The sequence below is a fragment of the Cygnus atratus genome, chromosome 9 (assembly GCF_013377495.2).
Source record: "Cygnus atratus isolate AKBS03 ecotype Queensland, Australia chromosome 9, CAtr_DNAZoo_HiC_assembly, whole genome shotgun sequence".
NCBI lineage: Eukaryota > Metazoa > Chordata > Aves > Anseriformes > Anatidae > Cygnus > Cygnus atratus.
In genome coordinates, this window is record NC_066370.1 from 21,362,991 (window position 1) to 21,375,654 (window position 12,664).

A 12,664-nucleotide genomic window follows, 5' to 3' on the forward strand; every position below is an offset into this window, starting at 1 on the left:
ACTGGCTTGGGCAGGATTTTAGGAGGAAGGATGTAACTTTGGGGCTCTAAGCAGTCTCCATGCAGTTTCACGTGACGTGACTCAGCACTGTGCTCCGTCCCTTAACAAGCCTCTGCTCCTAATTAAAAGCAGCCCTTCTCCCGCCTCTCGCTGCGAGCGCCGCCTCAGTGAAGTCACGGATAGCGGCACCGCCCCGGACAAACCCATTTGCGCGGGTGCTGCAATCTCCTGAAGTCACCTCTGTTTCTGAAATCAGAAGTCAAGGCTGTTCCTTTCACAACATCTTTCTAAAGCCCCGTTTCCAAAGCGCTGATCGCTCAGGGCTGCGGCTGAAGTCAGGAGGAGCCTCCTGAAAGTCAGCTACCGGGGTATGTTGTCAGTGAGCTGAAAGGTCCCGGTCTGACATCCGCAGAGCAGAGAGCTCAGGATTGGTTTCCAGCAAGCCAAAGGAATTGGGTAACGAGCAGTGTTGTCTCCCCAGTGGGGATTTTGGTTCCAAAAGTGAAAAACCAGTCTGGCATTTCAAGCATACCGCACTTTTCCCTGTCTGAGGACAGTCAAAACAAGGCAGCCAGGGCTTAAGCTGTTCAGTGATAGAACAGCTTACCGAAATGAGCACTGACCTTCACCCGAGCACTAGCTCCAGTGTAAGCACTAACGTGAACACAGCAGACCGGAGCCTGCTGTGATGTTCTGACGTGCTCCGGCTCTGCTGGGCTTCCCTCACGCCTCTTCCCGGGAAGCCTCAGCCTCCGAGCTGCTGATGGAGCTTCAGGAGGACGCGGCACTGTGGGTCCATGGCAGAAGCCCACCCTGACAAAAGGTGCTGTCAGGAACTGGAGAGTGGAAAGGAAAAGGGATTCAGAATGAAGACGAGAAAGCTTTTCAAGAACTTCAAATCAACCACTTCTGAAGAGCTTGTAAGAAATACCTCTGCTTGCCAAGAACGTATCTGTGAAAGGTACCAGCACCTCCTCCGCTTGTGACATTTCTTTGTCTCTCACAGGAGGAAAATAATGAAGCACAATTACTGTAGAAAGCAATCAGATAATGCTTGTTTCTAATTGCTGCTGGCAGGGAAGCCTCATTGTGTTTGAATTTTAGCAAAGCAAATGTTAGTTGGTGAAGTTGCCCCTAACACCACACAAACCTTCGATACCTCTTCCCTGAAAAGCTGCAATTTCAGTGAACGTCACGTGCAATACTGAGCATTTACATGAAATAATTAGCCAGCAGGCTGTACCTAGCTGTGCCCTTCCACTTCCTCTCCTCAGCTCGTTCTTCGAAAGCCTCCTGGGACTGCACGGTCATGGCTTGCCTGGCACCAGGCAGGCACCAGAAGAAGCAGGAAAAAAAAAAAAAAAGGCAAAGTGACCCTGCCAGAATGTTTTTAGCAAATTTGAAACAGGAGAGTGGTTTCATACCGGATGGGCTCGCTGAATCGGGGATGTTTTGAGCCAGAACAAGCAATAGGGTTAAAAGCAGCAGTATTGTACGATTTGTTTTCACTGCTTTGCGATAAAGTCCCTTCTATCTACTTTTAGAACACAAAAAAAATGAACTTGTTATCCAGAGGGAAGGAAAAAAAAAAAAAGGGAAGGCCACGAGCTGCTCGCGTTTTGGCGTTTCAGTGCAGAGCTGAAGTGACGTCGGAAGCAGGAAGCGGCGCTGCGAGCCGCAGCAGCGGCAGGCGATGCCGCGTGGCTGGGCGGCGTATCTCACCTCGCCTCCCGCCTTCACCCACCACCCGCCGGCAGCTCCAGGAGCGGCCGCATCTGCTGCTCGTGTCCTGCCCCTGAGCACGGCGCGCGGCGATCTTGCTGGTGGTCGGGAGCCAGGTGAGTGCCGGCTGGCACGGGGCCGGCTGGGTGGGCGCGAGGTTTCGTTTGGGGAAGAGGCCCCGCGCTGTCAGGAGGTTGGATGAGGCGGCACCGCATGGGTTTGGGATGGGCAGGTTGCTCGCAGCCGCCCTCAGCTCTAAAGTCAACACCACAAACACACATGCAGCCTCACCCAGCTGCCTGAGTCCTGCACCGAGCCTGGCAGTGCTTGGCTACTGGGAGAACCTAAGGATTTGGGAACAAGTGTCTTCTGAAGCAGCTTTTTGGTCAACGTTGATGCGAAGTACAAGTAAGTGCTGGTCCTTTGCCTAAGGATCTGCCTGGGGAGACACCAGTACGGATGGCAAGACTCAAAGCAAGTACCAGCCCTTCTTGTACGAGCTCTCAAACCTTGGGTGTGCTCAGCTGGAAGTCGCAGCCTCCATGTCGGGAGCTGCCTCCAACCAAACACCGCGCTCCCGTTGTTCATCAGCCCGTGCTGTGCGCTCACAGCTGCATTGCTGAGGAACCTGTTCTGGTTCGCGTTTGTGTTCCTGCAGGAAGGGTGGCAGAGGGTAAACCAGGGAAATTTGGCACTCTGCGTCTGCTTTCATTTAAAGATTTAATGACTGACACCTTTAAGGCTGTATGCATCGGATTGCCCTGTTAGTGTTCTTTATATATATGTGTGTGTGTGTGTGTGTATGCATGTATATTCCATAGTTTTCAAAAATCTATAGTGGGAAAGTGATTGCCAGCTGGAAGAGTGCAAAACTCTGGTTAAGTGCAAAAATTCTGAACGTTTTTCCTTTAACATTTCATGCATTATGACAGGACCTGATGAATTAGCTAGGTAAACGGGCGTTGCTGCACACTTAGGCAAATACCAGGCAGTTCAGCACATTGATCCTGACGCTCAGGTAAACACCTGTGTCCAGTTAGTTCCGTGAAAAAGGCAGCGGCTCACTGAAGACAACTTGCTCTGTGCTGTAGTATCTTGTTGTTGGCATCTTTGCCAAGCACACTCTGATTTCTAATACTCTGGTCTTCCCAGAGTTATGGGCAGAACTGAAGGGAGGTGAGAACACAACCCTCGGAGTGCCCTTCTGGGTGAGTACGAACAGAAGTGACTGCGTGCACTCTGCTGGGGGATTTGCATGCAGGTTTTTGTTTTTTCTTTCATTGCTTTTTTCACTTGTTCTTCCTTCTTCAGTTTTCATCCTATGACAAAGCCTGTGTTTAGATAGCTTTTACTTGGACTGTAGAAAGCGACTGGGACTTTCTGTCTCTCAAAAAAAAAGAGGAATAGAGAATTATGCTACTGTTTTTACTGGAGTGCTTGAGCAAACTGTTTGCTTGAGCAAACGCAATTCTATGATTCTGAAACTGGAAGCAGGGTACTGGCGAGCTGGGGCTGATGTGTGCTTTGTCTTGTATTAAACTCCGGAATGGCAGCGCACTGCATTGAGCCTTTTTGCGTGTGTGCTTGCCAAAGAGTAAAATAACTTCTTTGAGACTAGCTTTATGCTTCCTCACAGATTTTCAGTATAACTGAGGGAAAATAACATTTTACAGTGTGCCTTTTGTTGGGGTGGCATCTGCCCTAGCCTGGGTCTTGCTCCCTGGGGCTTCGGAGCAGCGGGTGCTTTGCAGCGCGAGAGCCAGGACGTGCCTGCTCCTCTCCTGCTCTCAGAGGTTTTCTGGTCAGCTCGGAGCCACTGTGTTTGCTCGTGATGGCTGTGCCGGGTGGCCTGCCATGATACTGCCCTCGGCTTGCTGCTGCACCGGGGCCATGCTCAGGGGCAACCTCGTGGCCCCATGTCCAGCTCCTAGTTCTGGATCCGGCCAGGAGTAGGGCTTATCTACGGGGATGCATTGCACTGTGGCCAAGAGAGCTCCGGCCTTGCTGCTAAGCTGTCTGACCCCAGCGTGGCTTTCAGGAGGTGCTCGCTAAATGTGTGTGCGCTCAGGAACAAGGCCTGAGAGCTGCCTCCAGCTCAGCACCTCTTCCCGTCTCCCGGCATCACAACGCACCCACAGTGAGTCACCCTCCGACTGAGGTGAGTCAGCCCCGGGGCTGCTGGGGACACACCGTAAAATAGCCCTGGCCGTGGGTCTCCGTCCCCAGGAAGGTGGAGGTGAAGTGATTCAGGATGCGTTAGGGCAGCTTTCCAACAAGAAAACGTTGAACAGGAAAGTTTTAGACCAGGGCTGGGTTAGGAAGGGAAGCAAAGGGAAAGCGGCTGCCTTGCGAGGTGCTGTGGGAGAAGTGAGCGGCTGGGCAGCCCTGCGCACGGATTCGTAGCACCGGAGATGGGAAGCAACATCTGCCTCGTCTCGTCTGGCCTCTCCGCCACGTGTGGTTGCAGTTTGCCCAGATATTTCTGAGTACACATGCTGGAATATGCTGTCCTGGTCGTCTGGTCTGACCTGCTGTGAAAGGCAAGCCGTGGGATTTGTAGTCTCCTCAAGCCTTCGGAAGGAAAAACTTCCGTCTTTACTAGAGGTATTTTCAGTGATGGTGATTCTACTTCACCTTCTGATGAACGGCTCCCCTGGCTGGGTTTATTTTTTTGGCCTCTGACATTCGTGTCCTGTCCTAACAACAACCGGAGAGGGCTCAGCTGATGTCCAGGACCAGGTTATCACTTCACAACAGTAACTTTCCAATAGCACAAGCAAAGATCTGAGGACCCAGCAAAGCAGCATATTGCAAAAGTACGCAAAAAGCCTGATTCATGTGATAATCAAAAATTCAAGTGAGGAGCTAATTTGGAGCATCTTAATATTGGGAGTGAATGAAAACAAAATTTAAATAAAAATATTAAGAGACACTAAACTAATACTGCAAGGAGCTACAGGCATATGGTAATCCTGACAAAGGAGGTTTTCTAAATGTAGAGCATAACTGGGAGGCACAAAGCTAACACCAAGCAAAAGGAGAAACATTTTTTCTCCATATTAAAAAATGCATCTATAGGGAGATAAATATGCTTACAGGGATTTTTGGAGTGCCTTGTCTGTGTAGGACCATATGCAGGCAGGACAGCAATAAAGAGAAAATGGCCTTTACCAAAGCTAACAAGGAAAAGAAATTCAGTAAAAGGGTGTACAACCTTGTGAAAGAAGCAAGCGATGGCTCAGAAGATGAGATTTTTGCATGTAATTAATTAAAGCAGAGGAAAAAAGAAAATAACTTGGGAAATTTGGAGCAGCGCTGGGTCCGAAGGCAGGAGAGCAGCGCTGGGTGTGCACGCTGGGTCACAGAGGCTTTCTCGTGGCTACGCAAGAAAAGAGATTTTAATGCGATAAAACCGACTTAAATTATGCAATGACTAGCACACTTCCTATCCGCCTTTGAAACCTACTTTACAAATAAAACATTGGTGGAAAAAAGAAAAAAGAAGAAACAGGCAGGAACTTCAACCAGAGACTTGTTGGTTTTAACAAAGCAGGGAAAAATGGCCCGCGGAGCTGGCACATAATGACACCGGGCGCGGAACAGATCGAGAACTGGGACTAAAACTGGAAAAAATGCTTGCAGTAATTCTCGTTCCAGCACGCCCGGCTGGCCCCGAGCTGAGCACAGCGCTGGGTGCAGAGGCTTCAGGGGAAGGAACGAGGACGAGAGCCAGGGCACTGGTGGGAAAGGGAGAAGGTGCGGGGAGGAAGGGCTGGCTGCGAGGTGGGGGCTGCTGCTGGTGAAGGAAGAGGCTGGAGAGAAGTGAAAGGGGAAGGAGGAGCCCTTTGGGGTGGGTGAGCAGTGCTGTGCCCTACACAGAGCTCAGGGCTAACGGGAGCCCAGCAAGGGCTCCCTCAGGCATTTCTTCTGCTCTGAGATGAGCTTAAACTGTCCCCAGGGCTTAGCGGTGGGGGTGCGAAGAGGCAGGAGCTTTGGGGACACCCCGATGCTGTGAGCGGGGCAGCTGTGGTGCCGGCTGAGTCACAGGAACGGCCAGAAAAGAAACCCACAAAAGTGCATACCGCTGCCTGTCACAGGGCAGACTCGCTCCTGCCGTGGCTTGCTGCTGCAGATCCACTTTACGTCAGACAAAGGTCTCTTCTCCGGGGTCTGAATGGCCGTTCTGAGCCACTGACAGGCGCGGGGCCAGCAGAACAGGCTCTCCTTTCTTCCCTGCAAGTACAGCGAATGCAACTGCACTACGACAGAGAGCCGATGGAATATAATCCGGTGTTACGCTAGCAGGTTTGTCTAGTGTTGTTCCCAGACAACAGCGACAGAAGGGATGCTGCAGTGAGAGTTTGTACAGGGGGAGGAAATCAGATCTCGGTGCTGAAAAAAGGAGAGAGCAAGGCTGTGTGAACGAAGAACAAGGCTGAGAGGTGCCGTCGCTTGACTCAATACAGGGAGTGACAAGGGGATGACAGTGGAAGCTGCAGCTGGAGAGGGCACTAGGGGTCACCCCTGTCTTATCTCTGTCATCTGAATTTACTTCTGAAGGACGATAACGAATGTGATCGAAACCAAAGCCTTTTTTTTTTTTTTTTTTTTTTTTTTTGCGGGCTAGACAGCTTGCGTCTCATTTCGTCGTTCTCTGCTCCAGCCCGCCGGCCTTCTGTCTGTCTGTGCCTTGAAACAACCCGCCCTGCAGCCTGCAGGATGCAGCCGGGGAGGAGGCTCTGGGAGCAGGGGAGCTGCATCAAAATCCCCTCCGTGCAGCTCCCACTGCTGCCCAGCCCGGGCTCGGCAAGCCGCACGTGCCGGGTCAGGCAGAACCGCGTCGCGGCCCTGGCATGTGCCTGCAAGCAGGGCCGAGCAAACCGATTGCCGGGATGAACGGCACCCTTGTAGTCAGGAGAGTAACTCCTGACACGTTTCGCTCTGCCTGGCCGATAATCCCGTCCGTCTCTCCCTACTTCCCCCCCCAGATAAGGATCCCTGACTTCTCACAAAGCTGCCTCTGTGTCTGCGGCGGGAGGAGGATCGGGTGCCTGGGTTGGGAAGGGGAATGCAAATCCTCTTCTCCGAGCCTTATTTTTGCTTTCGTGTCTGGAAGTAACCATCGGTGTGGGCTGAATGTATTGTCTGAGGCTGGGAATCGGGCTTTGTAAGGCGGGATGCTCGGTGTCTAGGGAGAACGAGGATTTTTTACTGATGGAGGTGATTTGTCTAGGGACAGGCAGGCGCTCAGGCATACCAGACCCGATGCAGAGGTTGCACCCCGACAATCTGCCTTTTACCTATGGCTATATTTTGTAGCTGACTTTGCAAAACGTGGCCTGTTTTGTCCGCAGAGAATTACGGTGTAATAGATCGTGGCATTTCTTGATGCACGGTATTGCAGAAGTTGGAAATCTGTGGGAACTCAGAACCTGAACGGGCAAATGAGTGAAGGAAAAAGCTGCTGGGGGCTGTGGAAGTGCAACGATAACAGCTTCGGGCTCGGAAAGCCCCTTGCATGCAAGTCCCTGGAGACAGGGAGAACGCTGGAGATGCTTCACCATAATCGTGCCCCGTTTGCACGCTCTCTAAGTGTGCAAACTCTTTCCTACCCATCTGTAACAATCCACTTGGGTTGGCTCACCTGGCTGAACGTGGCCCCAGAGACACGCGTGCTGCGGTCGCGCTCTCATCCGAAGGCGGGGGAGTTCTCCGGCTCCCTATTTTAGGGTTTTATGTAACACGCGGCTTATATAAGCCTTTGTCTGGTAGCTAAATGGGTGGAGCGTATCTCGCTTGGATTTGTCGCTAAAGAAACGCTCGTTACTTAACTCTTACCCAGGTGCTCATTACATACTTTCAGAATAGTTGAGCTGGTTCCTTTCTCGATGCCAGTAATAACGTACCTCCTTGACAGCCTGCTGTGGATGAATGATAACACGGGTATTTCACCCATGTAACGAGCCGCATCTCAGAACCCACGAGAAACGAGGCTATTGATGCAGGCAAGGGCAAACCGAGGCATCCCCCAAGCCCTGGCCACAGGTTGCATCTTGCTTTTTCTTGCTGCCTCCTGGCAGGACACAGTTTGTGGTGTGGGTAAGGGAGGAAGGGCAAAACCCCCTGACTTCAAAACCCCCTAGCAAAACCCCTAACTTCAGCGCAGCCAGGCCTGTCCCCAGCACCAGTTCCCATTTGGGAATGGGAAGGGGAGGTGGCAGCCGGTGTCCTCGTCCCAGAGCTGCTCTGGGCCCTGTGACTCTGCTCCCTGTGGTCACCTAGATGTCTTTCCAGAGCAGGACACCCGTCCTCCAGCAGGTGAAGGTGGGTCACGTCGTGCTGCGTGGGAGCGGGACGGCAGGAAGAGCTGTGCCCAGCCCCGGTGCTGGGGAGGACGGCGCAGGTTGTTTTCGGACGGACTTGTTGAGCTCCCTCAAACCTGTCATTCATGCGGCCGCGCGGCTTGAAATAGCAAGACGGCGTGCGTCGTAGCTAACACCATACGGAGCTGCTTTGCACTCTCTCCTTCCTCCAGATACCGTGCTGCACACGCTGACGTGCCTGGCGTTCCTCCGCGCGCGCCAGGAGCACTGCGCACGGCAGCTCCCGCTTCCCACCCCGGCCACACCGTGCCTGGGCCGCATGGTGCACCCCGGGACCTGCAGAGCGAGGGCACAGCCGAGGCTGGCCCTGCCCCACAGCAAGTTTCTGAGCTCTTTTTCCCTTACCAATTTCATTCACGCTTCCCCCTTGAGAGGAAAAAAAAAATATACCCAAACAGCGCGAGCTTTGTTTTTGTTTCCATGGGAATTCTGCGAGAGGGGGAGGCTGTGAAAGAAAACTGAAATATCCCGGCCAAGCCCGATCATGTTGGGATCCTGGGCAGCCGCTGAGGCATCTCGGAGCAGCTAAAGCCCAGGGGTCCCGCTGTCCCCTGGTTGTCCCCTGCCCAGGGACGGGGCTGCCGCTGCTGCCGCGGTGTCGTGGGGAGCATCGCTGCGCTGCGGGGCCGCGCCACGGCCAGCGCTTCGGGCATGAGAAGATGTGACTACAACTCCCAGGAGGCACCGTGGCAAGGCCGGCTGCCAGGACTAAGTGCTCAAACTTCCTCCCCTGCCTCTTCCTCCAAAGTTAGGATGGCAATTGTTTTCCCTGAAGGATGGGGGAGGAGAAGAAAAAAGTACTTGGCTGTTTTCAGCTCCGTCCTGCAGCACCTCGTGGGGACGTGCTGCTGTCCTTTCTGAGTGCATTGCTCTGAAATGCCCACCGAAAACCACATTTTCAGTTCCTGGTTCAGCTCCTAGCGAGGCACAGTAACCCCGGTGTCCTGAAGGACCGCAGCGCCGCACGTGCCTGCGATACATGCGGAGGCTGAGAGACCGCTGGGCGAGCGGGCAGGGGGGAGCAGGGTCCCCCCGGCTGGCAGATGGCCCCTGGGCAGGCAGCATGGCCCCACCAGAGCCCCGAGTTCCTGCCCAACTGAGCTCAGGGCCAGCAGAAGGCAGACACCCATGGCACAGCACAGGCACCGGCACCAGCATCCGCCGTGCTCGGTGCCTGCGAGGTCCGTGCAGCTGCGGAGGAAATGCAGGGAGGAAGAAGGCTCCTCCAGGTTGGCTGCAGCCAAGAAGGACGGGCGGAAGAGTGCTCGGCTCAAGAGATTGATGGCTTTTTCCTTTGTTTGTGTGTTTTCGCCGTCTTTGACACTTTGCTGAACCAAGAAAGCGTCGGCTGCTGTGAGCGGCTGCAGCTGAAGCGTGGCTGTTTGGCTGCCCCGGGCTGGGGAAAGAGCCTGGTGTTTGTGACACCGTGAATAACACGGCTCTGGGGACCGTACTGGTATGGCTGTGGTCATTTCACTCGGGGAAAGCACCCTGGTGAGAAGAATTAGGCAGGTGAATGCCTGTATTCGGGTGGTGTCTGTGTTCACCGAGTCAGAGCAATCCCAAGCAGGACTCCTCCGAAATGGCTGAGGAGTGGGGCACCCTCCTGTGTGCCAGCCCCTGGGCAAAACTGCTTTTTGCCATAGGCTGAAGGGGAGACTGCATTTCCAGGTGCAAGACTATGGCTTCCTCCCCTCCCCTCGTTGGCCACCACCGTTGTCTGTGGTGCCCAGCGGTGAGAGAGACCGGGGTCGAGGGCCTCGTCTGGAAAAATAAATAGTAATAATCCCCATTCCTTCTCCTGGGCAGTCTTTCAGCTGGAGGGTTGGGTTTGGTGGGCAGCAGCGCAGGCTCCCAGCAGTCCTCGAAAAGCCCTTCTGCAGATGTCTCTGTGCCTTACACATCCCCACTTTGGGCCAACTCGTTAGGCACAACAACGAAAAATTTTGAAGAGAAGGAGAGACATGAATAAAATGCAGAAAAAAAAACAAAGAAAAGAAAAGGTTGCTAACATTGTCCCCTTGGTTTTCCAGGACCCAGCTGCATCGCTCCCTGCGTGACCGGCACGCAGTGCGCTCCTGGCACCAGCAGCTCGCGGTACATGAGCGAAGCTGGCATCCCCTGTGACGGCAGCCGGCGTCCTCAGAGAGCTGCGGGGAAGTTTCTGGAGACCGAAAGTCAGGTGGGAACAGAGAACAAAAGAAATCCCGGCCTCGCCTGTTCTGTGGTCGCCCGACACCATTGCGTCTCCTCGGGCTGTTTTAGGAGGCCTCCGCCAAGGATGCGCTCCGTGGGTTGCCCCTGGCTCAGGGAAGGCGCTGGGAAGAGCAGCAAGGCGCTCTCCGCAGGTGCTGCGTGCAGCCCTGCCTGGGCTCAGCGCCCTGGGAGCAGACGAGCCGTGCTGCGGCGCTCTCGGGCACCCGGCTCAGATTTCTGAGTGCGATTTTAAGTGCCAAGGGCGGCACTCACGGTGTTTGCAGAAAGGCAGCCGAGCCAGAGCAAACCCTGCCTGGACAAACGGAGCGGATGTGGGGCAGGTGGGCTCGGAAATGGTGCTGGCGCTGGTGGCCCAGCCTGGAGCTGTGCTGGGGAACCTGGGAACGCTTCAATATCGCACTGCCAGGGCACCGTCTGCAGCTGAAGTGGGGTTATTTACCTGTCTGGGTCTGAGGGGCACAGCTCAGTTCCTTGCTATTTAAATAAAACAAAACAAATAAGTCCTTTAAGGAAGAAAACCGTCACAACCGTACTGAAGCCTCGCCATAGGGACAGAAGCGGGAGCGCTGAATTCCCTGGAAGAAGCCCCCGGGACGCCCCCCGTACAGCTGCAGGGCTGGGAGCTGGGCTGCAGCCAGCATTCGGGCAGCGCGGCAGCGTGCGGGGCTGCCCGAGGCGCCCAGCGTACGGAGGGGCGTCGCTTCTCCGCGTGCCGGCTCGGGTGCTTCTCTGAGCACAACCATTTTTCCCCTGTTCCTACAAAATCTGCGCCTCTGTAAATTACCGAGGGCTTTGTGGATGGGAGCGACGTGAGAAACGCGGGGTTTGCAGCCGCGTACCGCTCAGGCCCAGGCACGACGTGACCTTCGCGTAAGCCGTAAGCTGGGCACCGCTAACGGTGCCCCCAGCGCGTTTAACTCGGCCCTGACGTGCACGCGCTCCTCGTGCCTTCGTGCCTTCTTCAGCCTGGGAAGAGGAGGCTCAGGGGCGACCTTATCGCTCTCTACAGTTACCTTAAAGGAGGCTGTAGCGAGGTGGGGGTTGGTCTGTTCTCCCACGTGCCTGGTGACAGGACGAGGGGGAATGGGCGAAAGTTGCGCCAGGGGAGGTTTAGGTTGGATGTTAGGAAGTACTTCTTTACCGAAAGGGTTATTAAGCATTGGAACGGGCTGCCCAGGGAGGTGGTGGAGTCGCCATCCCTGGAGGTCTTTAAAAGACGTTTAGATGCAGAGCTTAGCGATATGGTCTAGTGGAGTACTTAGTGTTAGGTCGGAGGTTGGACTCGATGATCTTGAGGTCTCTTCCAACCTAGAAATCTGTGTCTGTGTCTGTGTGTCTGTGCCCCCCACGCCAAACCCAGTCCCTCGGCGCTGGGAGCAAGCCTCCTTCCCCTGCCCAGCCCGGCTGCGAAAGGGGACGGAGGAAGGCGAGCTTTGCGTCCCCGCGCTGGGGGGCAACGCCCAAGCAGCGCCCCCTCCCAATTCAGTTTAATCCCCCCCCGACGAGGGGTCTCCCCGCCCCGAAGCGCCGGCAGCAGCCCCCCCCCGGCGGTGTCCCGGCGCACGGGGAGTGGTTTCCCCGCAAGTGGCCGCCATAGGCTGGGGCTGGGCTGGGGCTGGGGCTGGGGCTCGCCTCGCCCCGCCCGGGGGGAGCCGGCCCTGGCCTTGGGGCTGCCGGCTTTGGGGTTTTGAGGCTGCCGGCTTTGGGGTTTTTGGGGGCTGCGGCGCGGCCCCCCTCCGGGACGGCCCCGAGCCGGGACTGGGCACCATGAGGCCGCCGCTCCCCCGGGGGCACGAGGTTGGTGGGGACCGGGGGGGGGACAAGGGGGGGGTTAGAGGGGGTGTTAGGGGATAGGGGGGGCAAAGGGGGAAGGGGGTTATGGGGTGGGGGGGTTAAAGCCGGGGGGCGCCGCCCGTGGGGGTCTCCCCGTGGCTGCAAAGTTCGCTCCCGGGGCTTGCAGGGGGCTTGCGGCGCCTTGGTGCGGGGGGGGGTTGCAGCGGGGGGCGGTGGGGACAGGGCTCGAGACAGGGCTCGGGACCCGGGTGGGGACCCGGGTCGGGACTGCTCGGGACAGGGCTCGGGACCCGGGTGGGGACCCGGGTGGCTGCGCTCTCGCCTCCAGCTCCGGTGCCTGCCCGCATCGCCGCGCTCCTCCCCGGCTCGGGGCACATCTGGAGCCCCGAAACGCCTGGGAGCGGGCCCGGGACACGGCCGAGGCCGGCCGCGGCCCCCCGCGGTCACGGGTGGGTTTTGGGGCCGTCGGGGCTGGCCGAGCCGCGCTCGTCCCGGCCGCGTTTGGGCTGCCCGAGGCCGGGGCTGGCGCCCACCGCGCCCTGCTCCCG

General features: G+C 56.0%; 1 protein-coding gene across 11 annotated transcripts in view; it reads left to right on the forward strand.

The window, feature by feature from the left end:
• The first annotated feature begins 1,637 nt into the window (after positions 1–1,637).
• Positions 1,638–12,664, forward strand: part of PLD1 (phospholipase D1) — a 64,758-nt gene continuing 53,731 nt past the window's right edge. For 2 of the 11 annotated variants that reach the window (XM_050712443.1, XM_050712444.1), the window contains exons 1-3: positions 1,638–1,838; positions 2,875–2,930; positions 10,139–10,287. The gene's annotated coding sequence lies outside the window, so the exon portion shown is untranslated. Of the gene's footprint in view, positions 1,839–2,874; positions 2,931–5,582; positions 6,028–10,138; positions 10,288–11,882; positions 12,120–12,664 lie in introns of those variants that run through there. The other 9 variants (XM_035557342.1, XM_035557338.1, XM_035557330.2 and 6 more) reach the window with 9 other exon arrangements.